The sequence below is a fragment of the Salvelinus fontinalis genome, chromosome 14 (genome assembly GCF_029448725.1).
Source record: "Salvelinus fontinalis isolate EN_2023a chromosome 14, ASM2944872v1, whole genome shotgun sequence".
Classification (NCBI taxonomy): Eukaryota; Metazoa; Chordata; class Actinopteri; order Salmoniformes; family Salmonidae; genus Salvelinus; species Salvelinus fontinalis.
The window spans coordinates 34,823,636-34,839,021 of record NC_074678.1 but is presented as its reverse complement, the minus strand read 5'-3'; the positions used below and the strand labels follow the sequence as shown (position 1 = coordinate 34,839,021).

At 50.0% G+C, this 15,386-nt stretch overlaps 1 pseudogene; it reads left to right on the top strand.

Moving 5' to 3' along the window:
• Window positions 1–15,386, top strand: part of LOC129869317 (cilia- and flagella-associated protein 57-like) — a 41,039-nt pseudogene that overhangs the window by 8,447 nt on the left and 17,206 nt on the right.

Below are 15,386 nucleotides of genomic sequence, written 5' to 3'. Positions count from 1 at the left end.
CTTATTAGAATGATTCAACTTCCTGGTTTTATGGTTACAACGTCTGTGGCGCGCATGCAATGGAACTTCTGGAGATGTGTGAATGTGATGTGATCTGTAAGATGGTTACAATTATGTTCATAAAACATAGGCTTGTTTGGGAGCAGTATAACAGTGAGGGGATATTCTCCCTTTCTTTTTATATGGAATCTTTGTCCAGCTACTGTGAAAAGTTTGGATGTGCGTAAAACCCTCCATAGTCTGCATTGTTTTAATATTATATGCCCACGGGGAGAAATTGTGGTGTGTGTAAGTGTTTTTATAACAAGTTGTTGTTTTGTTTGGAATTTTATTATAATTATTTGTTCTCTTTTTAGGCTCTATCAATAATGAATTGAATCGTGTTTATTGACAATGTTTGTCATGTCCCTGCTCAGCCATAATACAGTGTACAGTAGTAGCCTCTATATCAGTGTGAATGCTATTGAAGACATGCAATTACTTAGAACAATGTGAACGGCATAGTTAACATATGTCAAAGATAGGTCTACATTTTGTTATTTCGTTGCTGTAAGCCATTTAACAAACTATAACGGACTAACATTGGAATTGGAGTTGATTCCAAGGCAATATATAAAAGACAGTAATTACACAATTGAAACAACCACATACAGTATATCGCTATGGAGCACATTCTGGTTGGCCAGTGAGGGGCCAAGCCTCGACACAACCACAACTTGTTTATTCAACAACCCCCAGCCCTTTCGCGCCAACGCCAGCAAGTGCGCCGATAATTTTGATAGTGAAAATAGCAAAAATATTTCTGACCCCCCCCCGAACCTATAGCGCTACCGCCTGCACTTAGATTTACCATTATATTAAGTTTGTTAAAATAGAGCCCTGAGTCTGTTTACTACAGCTCAATATATACTGAACAAAAATATAAACACAACATGTCAATTTCCATGACCACAAAAAGCTTATTTCTCTGAAATGTTGTGCACACATTTGTTTACATCCCTGTTAGTGAGCATTTCTCCTTTGCCAAGATAATCCATCCACCTGACAGGTGTGGCATATCAAGAAGCTGATTAAACAGCATGATTATTACACAGGTGTCCCCACCACCTTGTGCTGGGGACAATAAAAGGCCACTCTAAAATGTGCAGTTTAGTCACACAACATAATGCCACAGATGTCTCAAGATTTGAGGGAGTGTGCAGTTGGCATGCTGACTGCAGGAATTTTCACCAGAGCTGTTGCCAGAGAACTGAATGTTAATTTCTTTACCATAACGCTGTTTTAGAGAATTTGGCAGTACTTCCAACCGGCCTCACAACCGCAAACCACATGTAACCATGCCAGCCCAGGACCTTCACATCCGGCTTCTTCACCTGCGGGATCGCCTGAGACCAGCCACCCGGACAGCTGATGAAACTGTGGGTTTGCACAACAGAAGAATTTCTGCACAAACTGTCAGAAACCGTCTTAGGGAAGCTCATCTGCATGCTCGTCGTCCTCAACAAAGTCTGACTGCAGTTCTGGCTCGTAACCAACTTCAATGGGCAAATGCTTACCTTCGATGGCCTCTGGAACGCTGGAAAGTGTGCTCTTCACAGATGAATCCCAGTTTCACCTGTACCGGGCAGATGGCAGACAGCATGTATGGCGTCTTGTGGGCGAGTGGTTTGCTGATATCAACGTTGTGAACAGAGTGCCCCATGGTGGCGGTGGGGGTTATGGTATTGGAAGGCATTAACTACGGACAACGTACACAATTGCATTTTATCGATGGCAATTTGAATGCACAGAGATACTGAGGTCCGTTTACGTGCCATTCATCCGCCGCCATCACCTCATGTTTCAGCATGATAAAGCCCAACCCCATGTTGCAAGATCTGTACACCATTCCTGGAAGCTGAACATGTCCCAGTTCATCCATGGCCTGCATACTCACCAGACATGTCACCCATTGAACATGTTTGGGATGCTCTGGATCGACGTGTACGACAGCATGTTCCAGTTCCCGCCAATATCCAGCAACTTCGCACAGCCATTGGAGAGGAGTGGGACAATATTCCACAGCCTGATCAATCAACAGCCTGATCAACTCTATGCGAAGGAGATGTGTTGCGTTTCATGAGGCAAATGGTGGTCACACCAGATGCTGACTGGTTTTCTGATCCACACTATTGTAATGGAGTGCGTAACTGGCTGCAGGGAAGTCAGGCGCAGGAGAGCAGAAATGGGTAGCAAACGGAGCCCTTTATTGAGGTGAACAAAACATGGCACTCGGAAAACTAAACACACACGGGTTACAATAACCCAGCGCAAACCAGCCTGGAGTACACATACATTTACATATAACAATTCCACACACAGACATGGGGGGAAACAGAGGGTTATATGCAAGACGAGTAATGAGGGAATGCAAACCAGGTGTGCGGGAAAACAAGACAAAACAAATGGAAAATGAAAGGTGGATCGGCGATGGCTAGAAGACTAGTGACGTCGACTGCCGAACGCCGCCCGAACAGGGAGAGGGACCGACCTCGGGCGGAAGTCGTGACAACTATCTTTCCTTTACGGTATCTGTGACCAACAGATGCATATCTGTATTCCCAGTCATGTGATTAGGGCCTAATGAATTTATTTCAATTGACTGATTTCCTTATATGAACCGTAACTCAGTAAAATCTTTGAAATTCTTGCATGTTACGTTTTGTATTTTTGTTCAGTATGTACGCTGTAATACTTTTAACACGTTTAAACTTTCAAAAGTGTTTAGCTCTCATAATGGTATGCACTGACTTACTTTGCCTTGTAAGAGCCAGCCTTGATAAGAGCCACTGCTAGATCGATACATGGAAATGAAAATTGAAAGTGGCACTGTCTGGGCTGGCTTAAGGTGAACACCTCGGTGAGGTTCATATGTAGATACATCCCTCTCGCTTCACCTCTCTTCAGGTCTCCTGTCAGATCTTGAAGACGGAAAGAGGAAAGACGGAGTCAGCCAATCAGGAAGCCATGTTCGAGGTGACGGAGAAACACTCCAAAGAGCTGCAGGCTCTGGGTGAGTTCTGTTCTTTATTTTATTTTATTTATTTTACCGTTATTTTACCAGGTAAGTTGACTGAGAACATTTTCTCATTTGCAGCAACGACCTGGGGAATAGTTACAGGGGAGAGGAGGGGGATGAATGAGCCAATTGTAAACTGGGGATTATTAGGTGACCATGATGGTTTGAGGGCCAGATTGGGAATTTAGCCAGGACACCGGGGTTAACACCCCTACTCTTACGATAAGTGCCATGGGATCTTTAATGACCTCAGAGTCAGGACACCCGTTTAACGTCCCATCTGAAAGACGGCACCCTACACAGGGCAGTGTCCCCAATCACTGCCCTGGGGCATTGGGATATTTCTATCTATTCTGTTCTATTATATTTTGATCTATTATATTCTGTTCTATTCTAGCTATTCCATTCTATTCTGTTTTATTCTTTTTTCACTTCTTGTCCATCTATCGGAAAAGTTGCCTCTAAGTTGAGAGCTATGAGACTTGAATGACTCCCATTTCAGTGTGTACATTGACAGCAGCACCTGATAGTATTAAAGAATAACTATCTTCAAAGTAATGGACTCGGGACGTCGGGTTTGATATGAAAGCTTCTTTTAGTAATAATTCTTGATCACGTTACATTTAACAACTTTAGATTCTACAGAGCAATGCCAGTAAGATGCTAGCGCAAAGTGGCCAAATAATCACCTGTTAATTGCACTTAACTAGCGCGTTCACTCTCTACTTCCTGTCGCAAGGCATCCTGGAACTTGCAGTCAAAAGCGTAATTCAATACTAACCAATACAATTACATACGTAAATAACTGTAAAGAAATATCTTTAGATACAGCTCAATGAATTAACTTAAACATTAACTCTGTAACACATTAAAGTTACAACAAGTATTGACTGTTGGATCCAGTGTCCTCCTCATATCCTCTCTGACTCTTGCTGCCCCCCCCCCCCCCCCCCAGCTGATGCTGGAGTATTGGAAGTACCAGGATGGAAGAGAGCAAGGCTGCTGACCTGGAGGATCTCACCCTCCACTATGAGGGGAAGCTGCATGAGAAGCTGCTGGGTTTGGAGCAGGTAGGAGATATAACGTCAAAGGGCTTGTTAGGGGATGTTTGTAGGTGGGATTTGGGGCTTTATATAAAGAGTCCTTACAGGTAGGGTCCTGTTTTTTCCTCACGAAAACCTTCCTTTGTGTTAGGACCCTGAGTTTTCCCCTGACCAGTTCTTTGTGTTAGGACCCTGAGTTTTCCCTGACCAGTTCTTTGTGTTAGAACCCTGAGTTTTCCCTGACCAGTTCTTTGTGTTAGGACCCTGAGTTTTCCCTGACCAGTTCTTTGTGTTAGGACCCTGAGTTTTTCCCTGACCAGTTCTTTGTGTTAGAACCCTGAGTTTTCCCTGACCAGTTCTTTGTGTTAGGACCCTGAGTTTTTCCCTGACCAGTTCTTTGTGTTAGAACCCTGAGTTTCCCCTGACCAGTTCTTTGTGTTAGGACCCTGAGTTTTTCCCTGACCAGTTCTTTGTGTTAGAACCCTGAGTTTTCCCTGACCAGTTCTTTGTGTTAGGACCCTGAGTTTTCCCTGGTCAGGGCATGTGGTCAGGAACAACTCTTGGCCTCCCTCCCTTCACACTCCCCTTCCTCCCTTCTCCCCCTTCCTTCTCTCTCTCCCTCTCTTCACACTCCCCTCCCTTCCTTAATTCCCTCCCTCCCCTCTCGCCCTCTCTCCCTTCACACTCACACTCACCTCCCTTCCTTACCTACCTCTTTCCTCTCTTTCCCTCCCTCCCTCCTCAACTCCCGCTCTTCTCTCCTCCCTATCCTCTCTCCTCCCTATCCTTTCGCCTCCCTCTCTCCTCTCCTCTCCTCTCTTTTCCTCTCCTCTCCTCTCCTCTCTCTTCTCCTCTCCTCTCCTCTCCCTATCCTCTCGCCTCCCTCTCTCCTCTCCTCTCCCCTCTCTTCTCCTCTCCTCTCCCTCCCTGCTGTGACACTGATTGGAAATGAAGGGACAAATTAATCTGGGAGTGGCAGGTTCTCCGTGGAGGACGTCCGCAGAATCTTTAAGGAAATGTGACGTCAACTCCCATCACCGCTAAAGGAGGTGTGAGACGCGGGGCAACGCAGGGCCTGCTTAATCACTTTATTATTTCACTCTGAATGGAATAGTGAATTCATCTTAGAGAGAGAGACAGAGGGGTGGGGTTGGGTGGGGTTGGGGGGGGGGGAAATTGATGTGAATATAAAGGCTACTATCAAGGGATGGCAAGAAAGGATTACAGCAGAGGTAAAGTGTTGTTGTCATTCATGAATAACATTAAAGTTATTGTGCCAGCCTCATCCAGAAGTGTACATGTAATGTTTAAGCATAGCTAAATTACCCCCAGGGACTCATTTATTGAAGTGGATATTACAGATCTTAATTTGATCACTCTTTTCTTACTGAGAATTGTCCAGTGAATTTTCCAGAAAATGCAAATAAGCTTTGTGATTTACATAAATGATACTGAAAATCTGAAAATCCAAACTAACACACAGTTATATTAACAGTATTCCACTTTTCATGTAGCCTCATGTTGACCTGCTAATAGCCTAACCACCGGCCAAGCAACATTATGGACTAAACTTTCAAATCCTGTTGCTGCAGGATTATTTTGCTTACACAATACTAGTCAAATGAAGATCCTACATCTGTGTGTCAGTGTAAAGGCAGTCATTGTTGTTCTCCCCCTTAGACGAGGAGGAGCATGGATAGGACCAAGATGCGGATTGAGGGAAATAAGCCATCTTTTAATGAAAACAGCAAAACAATACACTACAAAACAACAAATGAGACTAACCTTCAACTGTCCTGTGAGGACACAGGAACAAACACCCACAAAAGCCTACTGCCTATGGCTACCTTAAATCTGGCTCCCAATCAGAGACAAATGAATGACAGCTGTCTCTGATTGAGACCCAATCTAGGCAGCCATAGACATAACTAGACAACCTAACAAACACTATCCCATACACATACAACACCCATGGACTAACCAAACACACACAACATACAATGCCCACCCCAACTCACGCCCTGACCAACTAAACATAATCAAAATAACATAAAAATAGGTCAGGAACGTTACAGAACCCCCCCCTCAAGGTGCGAACGCCGGGCGCACCAGCACAAAGTCCAGGGGAGGGTCTGGGTGGGCAGTTGACCACGGTGGTGGCTCAGGCTGAGGGCGAGGTCCCCACCCCACCATAATCAATCCCCGCTTCTTTATCCCCCTCCCAATGACCACCCTCCCACTAACACCACCTAAATGAGCGACCAGCACCGGGAGAAGGGGCAGCACCGGGACAAGGGGCAGCACCGGGACAAGGGGCAGCACCGGGACAAGGGGCAGCACCGGGACAAGGGGCAGCACCGGGACAAGGGGCAGCACCGGGACAAGGGGCAGCACCGGGACAAGGGGCAGCACCGGGACAAGGGGCAGCACCGGGATAAGGGGCGGCAGGTCCTGGCCGAGGGACTCCGGCAGGTCCTGGCCGAGGGACTCCGGCAGGTCCTGGCCGAGGGACTCCGGCAGGTCCTGGCCGAGGGACTCCGGCAGGTCCTGGCCGAGGGACTCCGGCAGGTCCTGGCCGAGGGACTCCGGCAGGTCCTGGCCGAGGGACTCCGGCAGGTCCTGGCCGAGGGACTCCGGCAGGTCCGGGCTGAGTGGCAGCTCCGGACTGTAGGGCAGCTCCGGACTGTAGGGCAGCTCCGGACTGTAGGGCAGCTCCGGACTGTAGGGCAGCTCCTGACTGGCGGGCGTCTCTGGCAGCTCCTGACTGGCGGGCGTCTCTGGCAGCTCCTGACTGGCGGGCGTCTCTGGCAGCTCCTGACTGGCGGGCGTCTCTGGCAGCTCCTGACTGGCGGGCGTCTCTGGCAGCTCCTGACTGGCGGGCGTCTCTGGCAGCTCCTGACTGGCGGGCGTCTCTGGCAGCTCCTGACTGGCGGGCGTCTCTGGCGGCTCCTGACTGGCGGGCGTCTCTGGCGGCTCCTGACTGGCGGGCGTCTCTGGCGGCTCCTGACTGGCGGGCGTCTCTGGCGGCTCCTGACTGGCGGGCGTCTCTGGCGGCTCCTGACTGGCGGGCGTCTCTGGCGGCTCCTGACTGGCGGGCGTCTCTGGCGGCTCCTGACTGGCGGGCGTCTCTGGCGGCTCCTGACTGGCGGGCGTCTCTGGCGGCTCCTGACTGGCGGGCGTCTCTGGCGGCTCCTGACTGACGGACGGCTCTGGCGGCTCCTGACTGACGGACGGCTCTACTGGCTCGGGACAGACGGGCGGCTCTAATGGCTCGTGGCAGACGGCTGACTCAGACGGCGCTGGGCAGACAGATGGCTCAGACGGCGCTGGGCAGACAGATGGCTCAGACGGCGCTGGGCAGACAGATGGCTCAGACGGCGCTGGGCAGACAGATGGCTCAGACGGCGCTGGGCAGACAGATGGCTCAGACGGCGCTGGGCAGACAGATGGCTCAGACGGCGCTGGGCAGACAGATGGCTCAGACGGCGCTGGGCAGACAGATGGCTCAGACGGCGCTGGGCAGACAGATGGCTCAGACGGCGCTGGGCAGACAGATGGCTCAGACGGCGCTGGGCAGACAGATGGCTCAGACGGCGCTGGGCAGACAGATGGCTCAGACGGCGCTGGGCAGACAGATGGCTCAGACGGCGCTGGGCAGACAGATGGCTCAGACGGCGCTGGGCAGACAGATGGCTCAGACGGCGCTGGGCAGACAGATGGCTCAGACGGCGCTGGGCAGACAGATGGCTCAGACGGCGCTGGGCAGACAGATGGCTCAGACGGAGCTGGGCAGACGGGCCGTTCAGGCACCGCTGGGCAGACGGCAGACTCTGGCCGGCTGAGACGCACTATAGGCCTGGTGCGTGGTACCGGAACTGGAGGTACCGGGCTGAGGGCACGCACCTCAGGGCGAGTGCGGGGAACAGGAACAGGGCACACTGGACTCTCGTGGCGCACTCTAGGCCTGGTGCGTGGTACCGGAACTGGAGGTACCGGGCTGAGGGCACGCACCTCAGGGCGAGTGCGGGGAGAAGGAACAGTGTGTCCAGGGCTCTGGAGACGCACAGGAGGCTTGGTGCGTGGTGCCGGAACTGGAGGCACTGGGCTGGAGACACGCACCATAGGGAGAGTACGTGGAGGAGGAACAGGGCTCTGGAGATGCACTGGAAGCCTGGTGCGTGGTGTAGGCACTGGTGGTACTGAGCTGGGGTGGGAAGGTGGCGCCGGATATACCGGACCGTGAAGGAGGACACGTGCTCTTGAGCACCGAGCCTCCCCAACCTTACCAGGTTGAATGGTCCCCGTAGCCCTTCCAGTGCGGCGAGGTGGAATAGCCCGCACTGGGCTATGCAGGCGAACCGGGGACACCACCTGTAAGGCTGGTGCCATGTACGCCGGCCCGAGGAGACGTACTGGAGACCAGATACGTTGGGCCGGCTTCATGGCACTCGGCTCGATGCCCAACCTAGCCCTCCCAGTGCGGCAAGGTGGAATAGCCCGCACTGGGCTAAGCACGCGTACTGGGGACACCGTGCGCTTTACCGCATAACACGGTGTCTGACTAGTACGACGCCCTCTTACTCCACGGCAAGCCCGGGGAGTTGGCTCAGGTATCCAACCCGGCTTCGCCACACTCCCCTTTAGCCCCCCCCCAAGAAATTTTTGGGTGAGCCTCTCAGGCTTCCAGCCGCTCTGCCTTGCTTTTGCCTCATAAAACCTCCTCTACGCTTTTGCTGCCTCCAGCTCCGCTTTGGGGCGGCGACACTCCTCTGGCTCTGCCCAGGGTCCTTCTCCGTCCAGAATCTCCTCCCAAGTCCATTCCTCTTTTCCCCATTGCTGTAGTTCCTTTTCTCTCTCCTCAATCCGCTTGGTCCTGTTGTGGTGGGTGTTTCTGTAAAGGCAGTCATTGTTGTTCTCCCCCTTAGACGAGGAGGAGCATGGATAGGACCAAGATGCGGATTGAGGGAAATAAGCCATCTTTTAATGAAAACAGCAAAACAATACACTACAAAACAACAAATGAGACTAACCTTCAACTGTCCTGTGAGGACACAGGAACAAACACCCACAAAAGCCTACTGCCTATGGCTACCTTAAATCTGGCTCCCAATCAGAGACAAATGAATGACAGCTGTCTCTGATTGAGACCCAATCTAGGCAGCCATAGACATAACTAGACAACCTAACAAACACTATCCCATACACATACAACACCCATGGACTAACCAAACACACACAACATACAATGCCCACCCCAACTCACGCCCTGACCAACTAAACATAATCAAAATAACATAAAAATAGGTCAGGAACGTTACAGTCAGTGAAATTTTTGTTTATTTCACCACCAATTGGATTGCAAATAGCCTGCTGGGGAAGGGCTGGGTGGCATCCAACAAACCACTGACCTATTCAGAAAGACTGGCTAAAATGTATGATTGTTAGAGTTTCTTTCAAAGCTCCAGCATCTGACAATAACTCAAGGGGCCTTTGTCGTCTCTCCTGACTGGTTTTGTAGACTGTCAGAAAGATGACCGTCACTCAGAATGAGGAGAACTAACAGCAGAGTGTGAATTTAATGGGCTTTCTTCTCTGCTCCGGTCATTATGACAGAGATGGGAAACTCTATTTACACTGAACAAAAATATAAATGTAACATGTAAAGTGTTGGTCTCATGTTTCATGAGCTGAAATAAAAGATGAGACGGAGAGGCGGCGAATGGCATACGGAGTAGCTCTTTAGATTGGTCCTGACTGGGATCATTGAGGATGTAGGTTACTACAGGTGCATAAGCAAACACCCAACAATGGGATTATCCATCTTCTTCACAGATGCCATGCTAGGATGACCTCTGTCCTCTGACCTCTGTCTGTGTTGAGGTAGAGCTCCCTTTCATGCCCTCTTTATCTCTCTCTATATCTCTCATTCTGTCTCTTGCCATCTGTCTTGTTTTGTTATATTTCTTATCCCCACTCTATCCTTTCACCTCTCTCTATCTCATTCCCCCTCTTTCTTCCCATCTTTCTTGCCTTGCTATTTTCCACATCTTTCTCCCTCCTTCTTTCTGTATCTCTCCCTCTCCTTCCTCCCCTCTCCCTCCTCCCCCTCTCCCTCCTTCTTTCTGTATCTCTTCTCTTCTCCTCCCCCTCTCCCTCCTTCTTTCTGTATCTCTCCCTCTCCTTCCTCCCCTCCCCCCTCCCCCTTCTTTCTGTATCTCTTCTCCTCCCCCTCTCCCTCCTTCTTTCTGTATCTCTTATCCCCCCCCCTCCTTCTTTCTATATCTCTTATCCTCCCCCTCTCTGTCCTCCCCCTCCTTTTTTCTGAATCTATCCCTCCTCCCCCTCCCCCTCTTTCTTTCTGTATCTCTTCTCCTCCCCCTCTCCCTCCTTCTTTCTGTATCTCTTCTCCTCCCCCTCTCCCTTCTTCTTTCTGTATCTCTTCTCCTCCCCCTCTCCCTCCCTCTTTCTTTCTCTATCTCTTTCTCCTCCCCCTCTCCCTCCTTCTTTCTGTATCTCTTCTCCTCCCCCTCTCCCTCCTTCTTTCTGTATCTCTTCTCCTCCCCCTCTCCATCCTTCTTTCTGTATCTCTTCTCCTCCCCCTCTCCCTCCCTCTTTCTTTCTGTATCTCTCCCTCCTCCCCTCCCCCTCCTTCTTTCTGTATCTCTCCCTCCTCCCCCTCTCCCTCCTTCTTTCTGTATCTCTCCCTCCTCCCCCTCTCCCTCCTTCTTTCTGTATCTCTTCTCCTCCCCCTCTCCCTCCTTCTTTCTGTATCTCTTATCCTCCCCCCTCCTTCTTTCTGTATCTCTTATCCTCCCCCTCTCTGTCCTCCCCCTCCTTTTTTCTGAATCTATCCCTCCTCCCCCTCCCCCTCTTTCTTTCTGTATCTCTTCTCCTCCCCCTCTCCCTCCTTCTTTCTGTATCTCTTCTCCTCCCCCTCTCCCTTCTTCTTTCTGTATCTCTTCTCCCCCCCCTCTTCCTCCCTCTTTCTTTCTCTATCTCTTTCTCCTCCCCCTCTCCCTCCTTCTTTCTGTATCTCTTCTCCTCCCCCGCTCCCTCCTTCTTTCTGTATCTCTTCTCCTCCCCCTCTCCCTCCTTCTTTCTGTATCTCTTCTCCTCCCCCTCTCCCTCCCTCTTTCTTTCTGTATCTCTCCCTCCTCCTCTCCCCCTCCTTCTTTCTGTATCTCTCCCTCCTCCCCCTCTCCCTCCTTCTTTCTGTATCTCTCCCTCCTCCCCCTCTCCCTCCTTCTTTCTGTATCTCTTCTCCTCCCCCTCTCCCTCCTTCTTTCTGTATCTCTTCTCCTCCCCCTCTCCCTCCTTCTTTCTGTATCTCTTCTCCTCCCCCTCCCCCTCCCTCTTTCTTTCTGTATCTCTCCCTCCTCCCCTCCCCCTCCTTATTTCTGTATCTCTCCCTCCTCCCCCTCTCCCTCCTTCTTTCTGTATCTCTTCTCCTCCCCCTCTCCCTCCTTCTTTCTGTATCTCTTCTCCTCCCCCTCTCCCTCCTTCTTTCTGTATCTCTTCTCCTCCCCCTCTCCCTCCCTCTTTCTTTCTGTATCTCTCCCTCCTCCCCCTCTCCCTCCTTCTTTCTGTATTTCTCCCTCCTCCCCCTCTCCACCTTTCTTTCTGTATATCTCCCTCCTCCCCCTCTCTTTCCTTCTTTCTGTATCTCTCCCTCCTCCTCCTCTCCCTCCTTCTTTCTGTATATCTCCCTCCCCCCCTCTCCCTCCTTCTTTCTGTATCTCTCCAACTTTAAACTCTGTCTTGACTTATTTCCCTCCCCTCCCTCTGTAGTGTCAGGAGGAGTCTCGTATCAAGGGGATGGAGTTTGAGGAGAGCAGGAAGCAGATGGAGGAGGATGGAGACAGGGAGATCCAGGACATCAGGATCCGCTATGAGAGGTGGTTGAAGGACGAGAGGGACACCAACATGAGCATGAAGGGAGACACCGGCATCATGAAGAAGAAGGTAGAGACATCATCTTCTCACCCCCTCACCTCCCTCCACCATCACAAGCTCTCAAAAGTTTCCTTGATTCCTTTTGTCCTCTCCCTGCCTTCTTCTCACAACATAAGTGGGATACGAGGAGAGCATTGGAGGAAGATCAGAGGTTCCTCTCCTCAGATATTCTCCAATGCTCTCCTCATTTTCCTCAGACATTTTGATATGGAAGTGTGAAGAGGATGGAGAGAAGAGGACGGGAGGGAGAGGACGGGAGGGAGAGGACGGGGGGGAGAGGGACGGGGGGAGAGGAGAGGACAGAGAGGAGAGGACGCAAGATTCCCCGCTAGTCTCCATCCAACTCCCATCCTTCACACACTCCCTATCCAACCCTCTCCCACCTAGATCCTGCCTGCCTGCCCTCTCATCACAGTGGTACATCATAATTACAGCCAATCAGACGCAGCATACGGCCTGCTGACGGCGAGCAGGGCCTGCCCATGTGTCCATAGTTAGGCTCTAATGTGCTCCCTCCGCTTGCTCACTCAATATCACAGGGAGGATGTTAAGTCAGATCCTGTGTGTAGATTCTGCAGTCCTATGGCCCCATTCTGTCTGTCGGCTGTCTTTTCTTGTCTTCTCAGATTTTTTTTGTCTCCTTCCCTTTCTCCCTAGATCAGGTTAGGCTGTTTTTACTATCCAATATGGTACTGCATGTGGAGGCTTTATTGTTGGTTATGGGAAGCTATAAAGAATATGACCATTGTGTAAGTCACAATGAGTTATGACGATGGTGACTGATGACATCCCCCCCCCACACACACACACACCCACGCACACACACCCACGCACACACACTGCAGTTCAGCAGCCTGCAGAAGAATATAGACGACAGGGGCGTGGAGAAAGACATCCTGGCCCTGAAGAAAGAGATCCAGGAGAGGGATGACACCATCCAGGATAAGGTGAGAGGGTTGCTGCTGGGCTGAGGGGGTACAGCCAGATGCCATGGCATGGAGAGGGTTAGGTTTGTTCCAAAAGGAGCCAGGCAGGAATGATACGTTTGCCTCCATGGTATGCAGAAACATGGACGGTTACTTGACTGGATGCCATTGAAACTGTTGAAACACTAAGGAAGGAAACAAGTCAGTTTTATTGATGGACCGCTACTGTTTATGAATGTAGTTGACTTTGTTCAAATGTTCTTCTCTCATAATCGAACACAATCAATTTATACACTATTACATATTGTCCGTAAAAGCTGTTCTCCCCCATACATCCATTATCCTGAGTCCCAGTCCCAGTCCTATGCATCACACCAGACAAGGTGACTTTGAGACTGTGAGACTCCTCCCCTTCTCACAGCACTGAACCTTGAGTGTGAAGGTCCAATAATGAATAATCCCACTGCATCAACATGTGGTGGAGCAGGCCACCGTTTCAGGCACCGACTCAGACACTTGCTCTGCGAACACAAACTCACGTACGCATACCACACTGCATCCCACTGCTGACTTGCCTCTGAAGCTAATCAGGGTTGGTCCTGGATGGGAGACCAGATGCTGCTGGAAGTGGTGTTGGAGGGCCAGTAGGAGGCACTCTTTCCTCTGGTCTAAACATTTTTTTAGCCCATTGCCCCAGGGCAGTGATTGGGGACATTGCCCTGTTGCAAGGTGCCGTCTTTCGGATGGCACGTTAAATGCATGTTCTGACTCTCTGTGGTCACTAAAGAGCCCATGGAAAAAATGTCCACTCTTTAGAGAAGGGGTGTTAACCACGGTGTCCTGGTAAAAATTTCCAATCTGGCCTCAAACCATCATGGCCACTTAACCAGTTAAAGAACTGATACAGGAGGAGGAAGTTTTACCTCATGGGTCTGCTCTTTCATCTCCTTGATGTGGTTCTCTCTGGGCTCGATCTGTTTCTTCAGTTCTTTGATCTTGTAGTCCAGAACAAACGAAAATTTCTCCAGCTCGTGGTTCTTCTTTTTCAGGTCGTTTATGCATTTCTCCTACACATGGATAAAGGACAAGACAAGACAAACAGGCCTCAGATCAGATCATGGATGTGTTTCTCTTACACAGGAACAGGGACAAGACCTTAGCCTGCTGATCACAGATATGTTGTGCTGTCTTGCCAACTCATGTGGTCTTTGTCACGCAACAACCATAGAAGTTGACAAGACAAACAGGCCTCAGATCATTACTTAGAGCCCCTAACCAACAATGCAGATGAAAAAAATACAGATAAGAATAAGAAATAAAAGTAACAAGTAATTAAAGAGCAGCAGTAAAATAACAACAGCGATACTATATACAGGGTACAGAGTCAATGTGCGGGGGCACCGGTTAGTTGAGGTAATATGTACATCAAATCAAAGTTTACTTGTCACGTGCGCCGAATTCAACAGGTGTAGACCTTACAGTGAAATGCTTACTTACAGGCTCTAACCAATGGTGCGAAAAAAAGAAGAAAAAAAAAAGGTGTGTGTGTGTGTGTGTGTGTGTGTGTGTGTGTGTGTGTGTGTGTGTGTGTGTGTGTGTGTGTGTGTAAAGAAATAAAACAACAGTACAAAGACATTTGAAAAAAAGAGTAGCAAGGCTATATACAGACACCTGTTAGTTAGGCTTATTGAGGTAGTATGTACATGTAGGTATGGTTAAAGTGACTATGCATATATGATGAACAGAGAGTAGCAGTAGCGTAAAAGGAGGGGTTGGCGGGAGATGGGACACAATGCAGATAGCCCAGTTAGCCAATGTGCGGGAGCACTGGTTGGTCGGGCCAATTTAGGTAGTATGTACATGAATGTATAGTTAAAGTGACTATGCATATAAGATAAACAGAGAGTAGCAGCAGCGTAAAAGAGGGGTTGGGGGGGGGGGGGACACAATGCAAATAGTCCGGGTAACCATTTGGTTACCTGTTCAGGAGTCTTATGGCTTGGGGGTAAAAACTGTTGAGAAGCCTTTTTGTCCTAGACTTGGCACTCCGGTACCGCTTGCCATGCGGTAGTAGAGAGAACAGTCTATGACTGGGGTGGATGGGGTCTTTGACAATTTTTAGGGCCTTCCTCTGACACCGCCTGGTGTAGAGGTCCTGGATGGCAGGCAGCTTTGCCCCAGTGATGTACTGGGCCGTACGCACTACCCTCTGAAGTGCCTTGCGGTCGGAGGCCGAGCAATTGCCGTACCAGGCAGTGATGCAATGCTCTCGATGTTGCAGCTGTAGAACCTTTTGAGGATCTCAGGACCCATGCCAAATCTTTTTAGTTTCCTGAGGGGGAATAGGCTTTGTCGTGCCCTCTTCACGACTGTCTTGGTGTGTTTGGACCAATCTAGTTTGTTGTT